The following is a 13,798-nucleotide window of genomic DNA, read 5'->3' on the forward strand; positions in this document are numbered from 1 at the left end:
GGATAAAGTATTAAACTGAAGGTCATAGCTCAATGTCTTCATGTGTAATTAAAAAGCATGTTAGAGTCAGAAAATTACAAGTATGACAAGAAGGTGGATGTGAGAAAACAAGAGGTAGCCTGGGGAGGTGGATTTGAGAATATACAGAGGGAAAGAAGTGATACATATGTTAAACATAACCAAAAATTTAATGTGGTTGGTGAACACCAATATCTAAGATGTGAGAGAAACAGAAATCAGTGAAAATGCTTGAAGAAAAGATGTAGTAAGAAGAGATGCTACTAAATTCTAAGAATAAAAAGTGTTTAACTTATTTTTAGGACACGTGATCTTTGAACTCCCCTAATTCCTTCATAAACATAGAACAACTAGATAGCAAATGCAAAACTTATGAAGAACCAGAAAATTTTTTCAGGAACCTCCAAACATCCTGGCCACGACTTGTTTTCTTTTTTTTCTTTTTTCTTTTCTTTTCTTTCTTTTCTTTTCTTTTCTTTTCTTTTCTTTTCTTTTCTTTCTTTTCTTTTCTTTTTTTTCTTTCTTTTCTTCTTTTCTTTTCTTTTCTTTTCTTTTCTTTTCTCTTTTGTTTTCTTTCTTTTCTTTTCTTTTCTTCCAAAGATTTTATTTATTTATTCATGAGAGACACACAGAGAGAGGCAGAGACACAGGCAGAGGGAGAAGCAAGCTCCATGCAGGGAGCCCAATGTAGGACTCAATCCCAGGACTCCAGGACCATGCCCTGAGCAGATAGATGCTCAACCACTGAACCAGCCAGGCGTCCCAACTCATTTTCTATTTTTACCAATCTCAGTGGGTATGAAAAGGTATTGAGTTAGTTCAATTTTAATTTTGCTAATAACTAATGATGTTGAACATCTTTTCATGTACTTGCTGGCCATTTGTGTATCTTCTTTGGAAAAAAAATATTTCTTCAATTCCTTTGTTCATATTAAATTGGATTGTTTTTGTGTGGAGTTCTAAGGGATATATTTTCCATACCAGACTCTCAACAAGGGTATGGTTCCATGTCTCCTTTTGAATCCTCAGGAAAACAGATTTCACGTAAAAATAAGTAACTAGAAGTTTGTAGTTCAAATATGATAGAAAGTTACAGGGCAAGAGAATAACAAGAAACATAATAATGTTTATATAGACAGTGAAAGCATACCAGAAAGATATGCTCACAAGAGAGATTTCATTTACAGCCAACTATCTCAAAAGAAAACAAAAATATTTTAAACGATGTTATAGAAAAAAGTAGGAATCAGATTTTTTAAAAAAACTAAAAATTTACTGTGACATAGTTCAGAAAAATATTGAGTATAAATGAAAAATGAATTTAATCTTCAAAAACTGAACTAGGCATAAACTAGAAGAAACACAAGAACAAATAAAAAATGTTGTCATAAGAATTTTTATGACTCAAAAAATAATTTTAAAAAAATGAAAAGAGATTAAAGGGTTTCAGAGAGATTCAAAGAAGATGTAACACATGAGCAATAGGAAGCTCTGAAAAAGAAAATTAAGGCAATAGGATAAAACAAATACCATAACTTATCATTCAGGTAAAATTATACATAAGGAATCAAAGAAGAAATATCTGAAACTAGATATTCAAAGAGTATGTCATATACCTGAGGGTACTAATCTTAGATGACCAACACCAATATATTTTGATAAAATTACTACACCTAAAAAAGCGAGACACTTACATTGGAAATAAAGTTAGATTGCTATCAGTTTTTTTCTATAGCAATGGTTATTCTGGAAGGAAATGGAGTTAAATACTCAAAACATGAAAACAAAAGGTAAGTCACATACTCTTTTATCCAGCAAAATTAGCTTTTACATATTAGGGTATTGGTAAACTATTATCAAAATGCAAGGGCTCAAGAAGTCATGAGACTTTTTTGTTAGATTTACTAGGAAATGAGCTTGAGGGGGGGAGCTGGGTGGTTCAGTCGCTTAAGTGTCCGACTCTTGATTTCGGCTCAGGTTGTGATTTCAGGGTCATGGGATTGAGCCCTGCACTGGTCTCTGTTCTGGGTATGGAGCCTGCTTAAGATTCTCTTCCTCCCCTACTCTCCCACATCTCACCCACTCACTCCCTCACTCACACTCTCTCTCTAAAATAAATGAATAAATCCTTTTAAAAAAAGGAAAGGAAAAAAAGAGCTTGTAACATCCAGAATGTCTAGAGAGACACTGACATAGGACTGGTAGTGAGGATTAATTTTATAGATATTTGATAAACATGATTAAATAGGAGTCAAAAGATAGAAAGTATACTATTTTGTGATTGTATGCTTTAATATTAGAGATGTAGTACAATAAAAAATAAAAACTGGAAGGAAGTAAGGAGAGCACACGCAAAAATATTAATCGTTTTAGTGATCATATGAATGTCGGTAATGTTTGTCATATTATTCTTTTTTTAAAGATGTTTCTGCATGGAGGAATGTTTTTTTGTTTTTAAAGTTTTTATTTATTTATTCATGAGAGACACAAAGAGAGAGAGACGCAGAGACACAGGCAGAGGGAGAAACAGGCTCCATGCAGAAAGCCCGACATGGGACTTGATCCCGGGTCTCCAGGATCATTCCCTGGACCGAAGGCAGCACTAAACTGCTGAGCCACAGGGCTGCCCTGTCATATTATTCTGAGAGAAATATGTGCATAGTGTGGGAAAAAATGAGTAAATATTAGAAACTCCAATTCTGTAATTCCCTGCACTCTTCAAAGCTAGCTTCTCTTGGTGTGGAAGAAAGATGACACATATGATAGAGATGTTAGGTTAAGTAAAAATCTTATACTACTGACTTTTAATTGGAATTATTCAATATGAATGAATGGGTTTTTATCTATCTATCTATCTATCTATCTACCTATCTATCATCTATCTATCTATCTATCTATCTATCTATCTATCTATCTTGCTTAATTCTGTCCAAGGAAAAGGCATAGAAACAGTCATCATATCAGTAATAATAATCATCTCTAATGCAAAGATCAAATATTAAAATGCCTTTTCCAACTATATTAGTCTACCATGGCTGACATATAAAAAAAAATACTACAGACTGGGTGGTTTAAGCAACAAAAATTTATTTTCTCTTAATTCTAATCTAGAAATCCCAGATCAATGTGCCAGCAGATCCAGCTTCTGGTGAGGCCTTTCTTGAGGACTCTCGGCTTGTTGACAGCCACCATCACATTGTATCCACATAGTGGATTTTCCTCCATGCACACACAGAGAAAAGAGGATCTCTGGTGTTTCTTCCTTTACTTATGAGGCTCTAATCTTAACAGATTAGAGCCTCACTTCACCTTTATGATCTCATTTAACATTAATTCCTTTCCTAAAGGCCCTACTTCCAAATATAGACTCATTGAGGGTTTAGAGCTACCACATATAAAATTTGGAAATACACAATTCAGCCCATAACACCCACTAAAGGAGAGAAGGCTGATTCTAAATTTCAGGCAGGAAATACAGAAGATAAGCCTTAAAGATTTTGCTATACTAGATAGGAAAGGAGCTAGCAAAGATTACTAGAATTGTGTCACCAGAATTACTAGAATTACAAAGAATTAGAATTGTGTCAAAAAGAGTCAGAAGTCAACTTGTAAAGGCTTCCATTGACAAAGATGTAACAATATGAACATAAGTAAGGAAAATAACTATAATGGATTGAAACCCATTGAATATTAAAAAAAAAAAATCAATTTGTGCCAGGCCCCTTGGGTGACTCAGTCAGGTAAGCATCCAAATCTTGATTTCAGCCCAGGTCACGACCTCATAAGTTGTGAGAGTGAGCCTGGCATTGGGCTCCACACTAAGTGAGGAGTCTGCTTGAGGTTTTTTTCTCTCTGCCCCGCCTCCATGTGTGCTTATGCTCTCTCTCTCTCTAAAATACATAAATAAATCTTCTAAAAGTCAATTAGTTTATATTGACGTTAAAAACTAAATAACTGGGGATCCCTGGGTGGCTTAGTGGTTTAGCGCCTGCCTTCAGCCCAGGGTGTGATCCTGGAGTCCCAAAATTGAGTCCTAGGATCGAGTCCTACATCGGACTCCCTGCATGGAGTCTGCTTCTTCCTCTGCCTGTGTCTCTGCCTCTCTCTCTGTGTCTCTCATGAATAAATAAATAAAATCTTAAAAAAATGATGGGTGCCTGGGTGGCTCAATTGGTTAAATCTTTAAAAAAAAAATCTTAAAAATCTTAAAAAAAAAAACCCTAAATATTTGGTCACCTTCAGAGAATGGTAGGACCATATTCATTGTCATAAAAACTTATAACTAAAGAATCAAATCATTCATCAAGCCTTTCTGTATTAGGAGTTCTATTACATGACCAAAGAGGAGAAGCATCTCTTTTTAAATGTATTCCAGATAATGCATGAAAAAGAAATAAAAGAATTGGAATAGCCCCCCTACTATAACCTTCCAATGAATCAGTGAATCTAAGCATGAAGCAACATGATTGGTAACTTCACAAAAAGACAAGCAGGCACTATGTGCTTTTGTTGAAAGAAAAGAGTTTCAATTTCACTCTTGCCAGAGGAATCAACCTGAGTCTCATCAAGCTTCTCTTTCCATTTTCGAGTGTATAAACACGATGGGTTCCAGCAACACTGGAAGTTCTATGTCTTGACTAGGTTCATGATTTTAAGGCTGTAGATCTATAATTTATTAAGCTATAAGTTTATTTTGTGTGGTTTTCCCTCTCTGTTTTGTTGTTGCTGCTGCTTTTATTATTAAACAATTATCAAGGAGGTAATGTCATAATCCCAGAACTTATTTAGCAAAGTGGAACTCTCCAGATTTGTATGTACATGGTCACAGGGTCATGGGTACAACCCAGGCTAGTTTGGGACCGTGGGCATGTCATGTAACTCCTCTAAAGTCACCATATTATCATCTGTATAAATGAAGACCATTCTCAAGATGACAATGATGATGAAATGAGATAAAATATGTCAGAACATGGCCTGGTGTTTGGCACTGCAATATACTTGAACAATAATTCTATCAACTCAGTGATGCAAAACTCAAGGGAGCATAGGGACTCTGGATTTAGAAGGAAGCAAATAATGTGAGAGAAATGAGAATTGAGACCAATAGGGAAATTGATCAAGAGAGTGAAAGATCAATAAGAAAAATGAATAGAAAAAAAATATCCTAAGAGTCAGCCAAGGGAGAGAAGAGAGGTGCCTGGAGTGCTGGAGTCCAGTGTCATGCATGATGATGCATTACAGAATTTTCTTTGGAATTACTCATGGGAGTGTTGGCAAAAGGATAGATCTTGACTGTGCTCAAGAGAGAATTTGTCTACGTAACCATGTCACTTGTACCTGACCCTCATCCATATTCCCTGGGTCCCCAAGGCTGCACAGGTGGCAGTGACAAAGTAAAGCCATGAGATCTGAAATTTTCTAAGTGAAGAGATGTTGCATGCCACAAGGTCTTGGCCAAATTAATCTCTACTCTTCCCTAGATATATGCAGTGTTTCTTTTCATCACAATTATGTTCTGTTTGGGATGACTACCCTTCAGATAGTTGAATAAACTATGCATTTAAATATAAAAAGTATGCATTTCAAGGAGAGTGTATGGATTCCCCACTTTCTTCACTCTTGAATATCAGTCATCTTGTCATAAGTTAACCATTCATTATTCTGGGGGCATTTTTTTCAGTTCTGTTGTTTTGAAAATCTGAGGTTTAATGACTTTTGTGATGATAATTTACTCAGATATACTTATATTCTCAAAGTAAAAATTGGGTAAAATTTAGGTTTTCTTCAAACACTTGAATTTGTGAAAGATAGTTTAATTGTGTGCTTCAAATACCTGCTCTCAGAAGCACAGCACTCAAGGTCAAATAAGCCATTTGCTTTAGTTTAACATGTGTGACTGTAGAGATGAACAGATTTGACACATTTAAATAAAACATTCTAATAACATGTTCTGGCCTTGGAGGCCTCAGGCAGCATACGTTGTATTTGTTAGACACCATCATTTAATTACTCTCATAAATGAATCATATCAATTTCAGTTTAAAACCATAAGTGTTACAGTTGAACTAGGGTCAGATTAAACTTTCTGTCAATTATGCAGATTACTTAAGCAATTATGTAAATTGTTAATAAATTCTTAAGTGATGTGGAATTTTTCTTGAAAAAATATGGGTTTTATGCTATTGGGCTCCACTACTTGGAGAGTGTGGGTACTCAGAAATAATGAAAACTGAGGTCTTCAGAATCATCTTCAGGGTCCAGCATTCATGACAAATCAGGCCCTCTCATCCCTTGATGCTGGAAAACAGCTTATGTTTTCTACCTGAGAACTCCTTAGTTTTGTAGTGTGAAGACATACATTCTTTAGCATACAAGATAGCACTGGTGTTCCAAAGGTTGGGGAGGGAATCGTGGTGATAATGAAAAACAGATCTCCTTTTTGTCAGTTTTATTATTGTTCTAAGATTATTTATTGCCTGCACACCCCTCTTTGCCTGTTGCAGGGGCAGAGCTTGCTCCCTGCACTCTCATCCTCCATAGACATTCCATGATGGGAATACGAAGAACTATGCAGAGATTGGGGCCTAAGAGCAGCCCTAGTTCTTCCTCTTACATTTGGTGTTCATGATACTTTTCATGAATTTGCCTCTATTTTATTTCACAGCATTGATCTCATGTATTAATGAGAAGGACTACTTAAACCAAACGGACTCATCCAAACAGGCAAGCAATTCTGTTCTTACTGAAGGAAAATAAACACACAAACAAAACCACTCAGGTGGAAAAACCAACTCAGTTAAATCATTCTTGCTTCCCAGGTTATAAAATTAAGTAAGCAATCTGAAGCCTCCAATGAGTATGTATTCATTCCTTTCTTTATAATACTTCAAAGGCAATCACTTATTTCTCTTTTATTCCTTAGTTGCTTTTTATGTAAAGTTTAAAAATACTCCTTAATAAGAAGAGGCCTCTTATTGAAATGAATGGGCGCCGTTGTGTTAGGCTGGCTCTTTCAGGCTACAAAGAGAAATCAGCTCAGGACTTTCCAGGTGATGGGGTTTTAAAATGGGGACAAGTCAATGGGTCAGGTCTCAGGGGAGTCCTGGACATGTTTGATGCCACAGGTTTTTCTGGTGCCCAGCAACTCGTCTCTCTCCTTCCTGTGGTTCAGATCTTCTTGTCTCTCCCTCACCCTGCCTGCCTCTGTTACTGCCAACTCTTTCTGTGAGTCTAACATCCAAACTCCTTCAGAAGTCTACACTTGATTGAGTGGTCCAGTGGCTTTACAAAATAGTCTACATACTGGAAAGAAAGCTTTGGTCAAGACATCCCATGGGCTTTTGGTCGGTTGTGGCCAGGTTGGAAAGACTGCAATGCTACAAAGTATAGTGACCAGTACACAGAGAATCAATCATTACCAAGTTTCTTCAGAATAGACCTACGAAGCAAGCCTGATGTGTGTAGAAGTCTTCATGAAGAAAAGATGAGACATGAGAAACCAGTGTCTATGGGTGAAAACCTCAGTTCTCTGCCTCCTTTTTCAAAACAACAGATGAGTTTGAAATTCACTATACCTGGAGTATTGAACTCGGAGCTTTTTACATAATGTTTTAACCCATTCCAGGTGTGTGGAAGGACGAGGTTTATAGGCCCTGGAAAGGACATGACTAAGGGTACCTGGGTTTCGAATAGGATGCTCCAGGGTTGCACAACTTGACTGTGATAAAGCCAGTGTATGAATCCATTTGAGACACTTCAAAGTTCACCTGTGATTAATTGAAGCCCTAATACAGGCAGAACCTCTGACCTTGGTCCTCAAGGTTCCCTACCTTGTGTAAATTAACATTTGAACATGAATTATGAAATGTGTGACATATCAAAAAGGAAAGCACCTGATACTGTGAAATATGCATATTGATGAGACAATTGAGAGAATTCAATGAATGCTAAATTATGGATCTAATTATGGCCTTTGTTAAAATCACCATGTCACTATCTGTAAACTCCAGAGTATTCACCAAAAAGCACAGGGGCCAGTGTACCTGATAAAACTTCTTCTTCTTTACTTTTTTAATTCTTTGTGATGTGATACAGGAGAAGAACTTTATAAAATATTAGATGAAAAGACCCCTTTCAAAATGTGTTAGCTTTGTAGCGACTCCTTTTCTGGCTCTTCTGCATACTTAAAAGTCTTCATCACCTTGAATACATGGCTGGCTTTTAAAAAGACAGTTGCACCTTCCTCGGTTCTGACACAGAGCTACCAGACCTGAATTCTGAAATGTCTTCCCGTCTTCATTGTAGTCATCACTATAAGTATTTCTGTGGAGGCCAGCAAAACCAAACAAAGCCATACATATTTTTTTTTTTTCTGATTTTCCCAGCTACAGGGCTTGGTGCTTGGTGGGCACTCTCGGCTGCCCCAGTTTCATGGCTACGTTTGACTGTAGATAGAAAGCTATTTCGAGCATAGAAAACAGCCTTATTACTGTGCCATTTTTGCACGTTTTTTTTCCTTCGCCGTGACATTAGAGAGTCCGAAGTGACATACATTTTTTATAGCTTCATAAAGTCGTCTCCTGACCGGGTCACCCTTCTCATAACTAGGGAGCAGAACGCTTGAAAAAACCCATTCATCAACGTGAAAGGAGCCTCTGTCTGCAGCTTCCAATATGCACAGTCTGGCCAGATCCAGCTCAGTGCAAATGCTAACTTACTCCTTTGCTAATGCCAAATGACCCACTCACTTCTATCAGCACACTGAGGAGGACAAGCAGGGCACGCTGGCTGTCCCCATCTGCAGAAAGTGTCCTCAAGACAGAGCCCGGCACCAGCTCTTCCTGCTAAATGTATTGAACACATTAAAAAATTAGTTTCATATTTATACTAATTAAATATTCAATTAAACAAAGATAAAATTATGGGGGGAAATTTGTTCTTGCCTAATGGACTATAGCCCGTTTATTACTTCTTTACAGGCATACATTAAAATTCCATGAAAAGCTGCAAGAAATGCTACCCTTATTTTTTGTTTCTTCAAATGGTCTTCCTCTGCAGTTGTTCAGAGAGTGGGCCTTAGAAAGGTCTATACTGGGATTATGAGCTGGTGAAAGAAAGTGTGAAGGAAGAGAAACAAAAAGAAATTGTTAGCCCTTAAATATTTGTGAGAGGCAGAAAGCACCTTCCATTAAAGCACAAGTCCATCCACGGGGATCCTTTGTAGGGAATTTCAAGTTACGATTTAGGAGCATGCAATCTTTGGGTTTGGAAGGCTGTATCCTTGCTTGAGGTGAATTTCAACTCCACTGAAATTGAGGTCTTTGACAAATGCTGCCCCCTCCCACCTGCACCCTGCATGTGATCCACTGGGTTTATGTTCTGAGCCTCTTGATTTTCAAAACCTGGGTTCAAATTTGAGTTAAGACTGAAAATGAATAAAAAATGACCCATAACATTCCAGAAATGTGTTTTTATTTGAGATTCTTGCTCCCGTGATATTGAATCGATTTTGTGTATGCCTGATTGTGTGTACACGTGTATGTGTAATGCACACACACATACAGTATATAGTATATATAGGTGCATAACTTTTTAGAAATCACAGCCACAAAAATATTTATATGCACACGTGTGTACGACTCAATTATACAACTCAGAAATATTGAAATAATATTCAGAGGACCATAAAAGATTATTATAAAATTATTTGCTTTACATTAAGAAAATCAAACATATTTTTGAAAACATCCTTGTGTCTATCTTCTTATGCTTTTTTTTTTTAAAGATTGTATTTATTTATTCATGAGAGACACACAGAGAGAAGCAGAGAAATAGGCAGAGGGAGAAGTAGGCTCCCTGAGGGAGGGGAGCCTTGATCCCAGGATCGTGCCCTGAGCTGAAGGCAGACATTTAACCACTGAGCCACCCAGGCGTCCCTCTTCTCATGCTTTAATGAGAAGTCACATTGGTATATCTGGAAAAAGAGATTGTCTAAATTTTGCTAGACATCTCGCCAATCATACAGTGCTTATCTGATGTGCAACTCTCAGCAATCCCCTGCTAACTCTGTCACACTAGCACCTAAAAGGCCACCTCTGGAAACAAAATGGTCACCTTCTCCCTACCATGATGTCCCCTCCCAGGGAAGGCCTGATTGTTGCATGCTATATTCCTTTTCCCTTCTAAAAACCCAATCCACATGGGTATCATGATAGGGCATTGAGAAAAATGTTAGGAAATAAAACATATCTTCTCATTTATTTATCCTGAGCAACAAATGCAGATTATTGGGAACTTTTCCTAACTTTTCTTCCTATTTAAATGGAAAACAATCTACAAATGTAGCAGAACAACTTTTGAATGCTACAGGGATTCATCTTCTGAAAATGGCCAATGACACCATCCAAGTGTGCCTCTTATTTATGAAACAGCAGATGTGATACAATAGCATCTTATTTGATTTTAAGACCCAGTTATAAATTCAGGTATAAAATAAAATATTGGAATTAATAAAGACTACATCTGCAAGCTTCCTCAGAACCTTCCATAATAAATAGGAATCAGGCAGTCCATGAGGTTCAGCTCCCTTGCCTTGCCAATTCTAGAATTGATTGCACATTGTCGTTTGCTCATTCAGAAAATTCTTACTTCATCAATCAAGTTGCCGCATGGTTCACTATTAACAGACCTAACCATTTTAATTTGTCTTAAAGATTTTATTTTTATCTAACTTCCCATGTCAAATAACATCTTCCGGGCTCCAGAAATTAGAGATATGGTGAAGTGATGTTTTTTAATTACTAAGAAAATATATTATTAAGATATAATTGACCTGTATTTCATTGTACTAGACTGAATGAGTCTAAATCTTTTTAAGTTAGACATTGTCATTTTATTAATATTTATTAGATTTCAGTATTTTTTCAAAACATCTGGAATATTATATCAGTATGTGGATTAAAACCTTACTCTTAAACCCTTTATTTGATGTATCTTCATAATATGAAAACTATCAGAAATTCTATATCTAGAAATACCATACCACTTTAAATGCTTTTTTATACTTAATTTCTAATCTTATAAGGCCAGTTCTTCATATTGTCTGTCATTCTGTTCCAAATATTTTAACGAAGTCATATCATGACAGTAAATAAATGCTTGCAAAGTATATTATGACCCTAGATTAACATTCTCTAAATCTTATCCCATATATAATATGAGATTACATTTGATTTCTCTAAAATTCCCCTGCAGTTTTTGCAGTAGATGGTACATGTAGCTTTTCTTCCTTGTCCTGAGTATTGATCATTCAGCTATGTCAATTACAATTTAAATCACACTTTTGGACTTTTAGGAGTGCTGGACTGTAAATGTCATGGGGGAGGAGGCATGGAGCTATGTCATTCTCTATCATCATTAAATCATCAGTGCCACTACAGTGTGTTGGCACTTAGAAGGTGCTCAATAAATACTTGTTGAATAAATGAGTTAATGAGAATATATAAAGAGATGGCAGCTTTACTGATAGCATAAGCCTAATACTGGAAGAACTAAAAAGTGTTAGAATGGGGAGAAAGTGACATTTTCCCATTACTTTGCAAATGGGTAGCATCAGAGAGAGAGAAAAAAATCAGGAGGAAAAGTTAGAAACAAGAAGATATTAAAATATTTTAACAAATAACAAAACAAACCCCAAATATCACTGTTCCAGTACTTCATGTAAAAGACTTTAACTGGTGAATTGAGGGCTCCCCTTTGACCTCTAAATTGAAGAGAATTCTGTAGGACTACAGCTGCTCCAGGATGTGGTCCTAGATCTTGTTTCCTTGAATGATTGCCTTTTGAGTCTTACACAATGGAATACACGAAGGATATCTTTATGGCATTCAAAAAAAATTAGGACAAATTCAGATTGAGTAAACAAACTAGCCATCTGGAATCACAAGACAATTGGGGTCAACAGTGAAATGTATAAAGTGGATTTCACTATATAAATAATAATGTTGGGGACACCTGGGTGGCTCAGTGGTTGAGTGTCTGCCTTTGGCTCAGGGCGTGATGCTGGAGTCCCGGGATCGAGTCCCACATCAATCTCCCTGCATGGAGCCTGCTTCTCCCTTTACTTATGTCTCTGCCTCTTCTCTCTCTGTGTCTCTCATCAATAAATAAATAAAATATTTTAAAAATAATAATAATGTTGATTCTCCCTTTAACTATAAATTACATATACAGATTACAAAACTGCTAATCCCAAATCCAAGACCATTGGTAGGTGATGAATTAAAGCAAATTCTTGGTTTAGATTTTGTTCTAAATAAGAAAGATGATGAAAACAAGAAAAATAAATAAATAATAAAGATGAACTATGGAAAGGATATTGGAGAGTCCTTAGTGCATTTCATCAATACAGAATCTGAACTCCTGAGAAATGTATTTCCTCAAGGTCACTTAACTCTTAAGTGAAGGTTCATTTGAATTCAACCTTGCTACTCCAAACCCATTGCTTATCCTACTTAAACAGACTGTCAAAACATTAAGAATTATCAGCAGAATGTCACCTCTGACTCTCTGCTTTGCCTTTGCATTCCTAAGCAAGCAATCATGCATAGCCAAATATGGGAAATAAAATTACAGAAATTTCCAGCATGTATTCATACTCAATTACATGTTTATCTAGGAAGGACCATAATTTTGTGCCCTCAGAATCCCATCCTTAGCTTAATAGATATTGCCTCCTTTGAGTATTTGATATGCATCTCAAACTTAAAGTAACCCAAATTAGTTTAACACTTTCTCAACTTCCTGATGTTTTTATTCATAATCTGCATTAATCAAGAATATCCAGGACAGAATTTCTCTGTTCTTCTTTCTCCCTCAAGTTCCTTTTGATCATCAACTCAAGAGAATTCCAACATCCAAAAGTGATATGAATTTGCTCCCTCTTCCAAATCCTTGTCTGTATTGTCTGTGCTCCACACCCTCCTCACAGATCACCTGCATCACAATGAGAGTGAAACCCTGTTTCTCATCTTACTCTCTTTAACATGTTTTCCTTTCTTGAAGAAATCACTCTTTATTTTTTATTTTTTTTTTAATTTTTATTTGTTTATGATAGTCACAGAGAGAGAGAGAGAGGCAGAGACACAGGCAGAGGGAGAAGCAGGCTCCATGCACCGGGAACCCGACATGGGATTTGATCCTGGGTCTCCAGGACCGCGCCCTGGGCCAAAGGCAGGCGCCAAACCGCTGCGCCACCCAAGGATCCCAGAAATCACTCTTTAAAAAAATGAATTCATTTCTATCATGTTCAAATCATTCTTCCAAAAGTCTGTTCACCACATCTACAACGGCTTTCAAATTGTTCAGCCTTATAGAAACACAGAGGCTCATAATTTGTAGGATTTCTCATTCTCTTATCTAATCACCTGACACTTTCCAGGATGCACACCCTACTTGCAGCAACCCACTGCTTCTTGAGTGTGCATTCTTGTTTTTCCATTCCCCACCAGGAATCTTGTTCTTTGAAAATGAATCTGATGCGACCCCTGGCATATCGCTCCCTTAGATATCCGTCTTCTGTCTCTCTCACAACACAATGAGGAAACTTCTACTCTGGCCCGGGATTTTATTTTATTTTATTTTATTTTTTTTAATTAATTAATTTATTTATTTATTTATTTATTTTTGGCCCAGGATTTTAATGGCTTCTTTTCTCATGTTTCCTCCCCTTAGGTTGGTAATCCCTCCAATGCAAAGAACATCATCATATCACAACACAGAT

The sequence above is a fragment of the Canis lupus genome, chromosome 2 (genome assembly GCF_048164855.1).
Source record: "Canis lupus baileyi chromosome 2, mCanLup2.hap1, whole genome shotgun sequence".
NCBI classification, from domain to species: domain Eukaryota; kingdom Metazoa; phylum Chordata; class Mammalia; order Carnivora; family Canidae; genus Canis; species Canis lupus.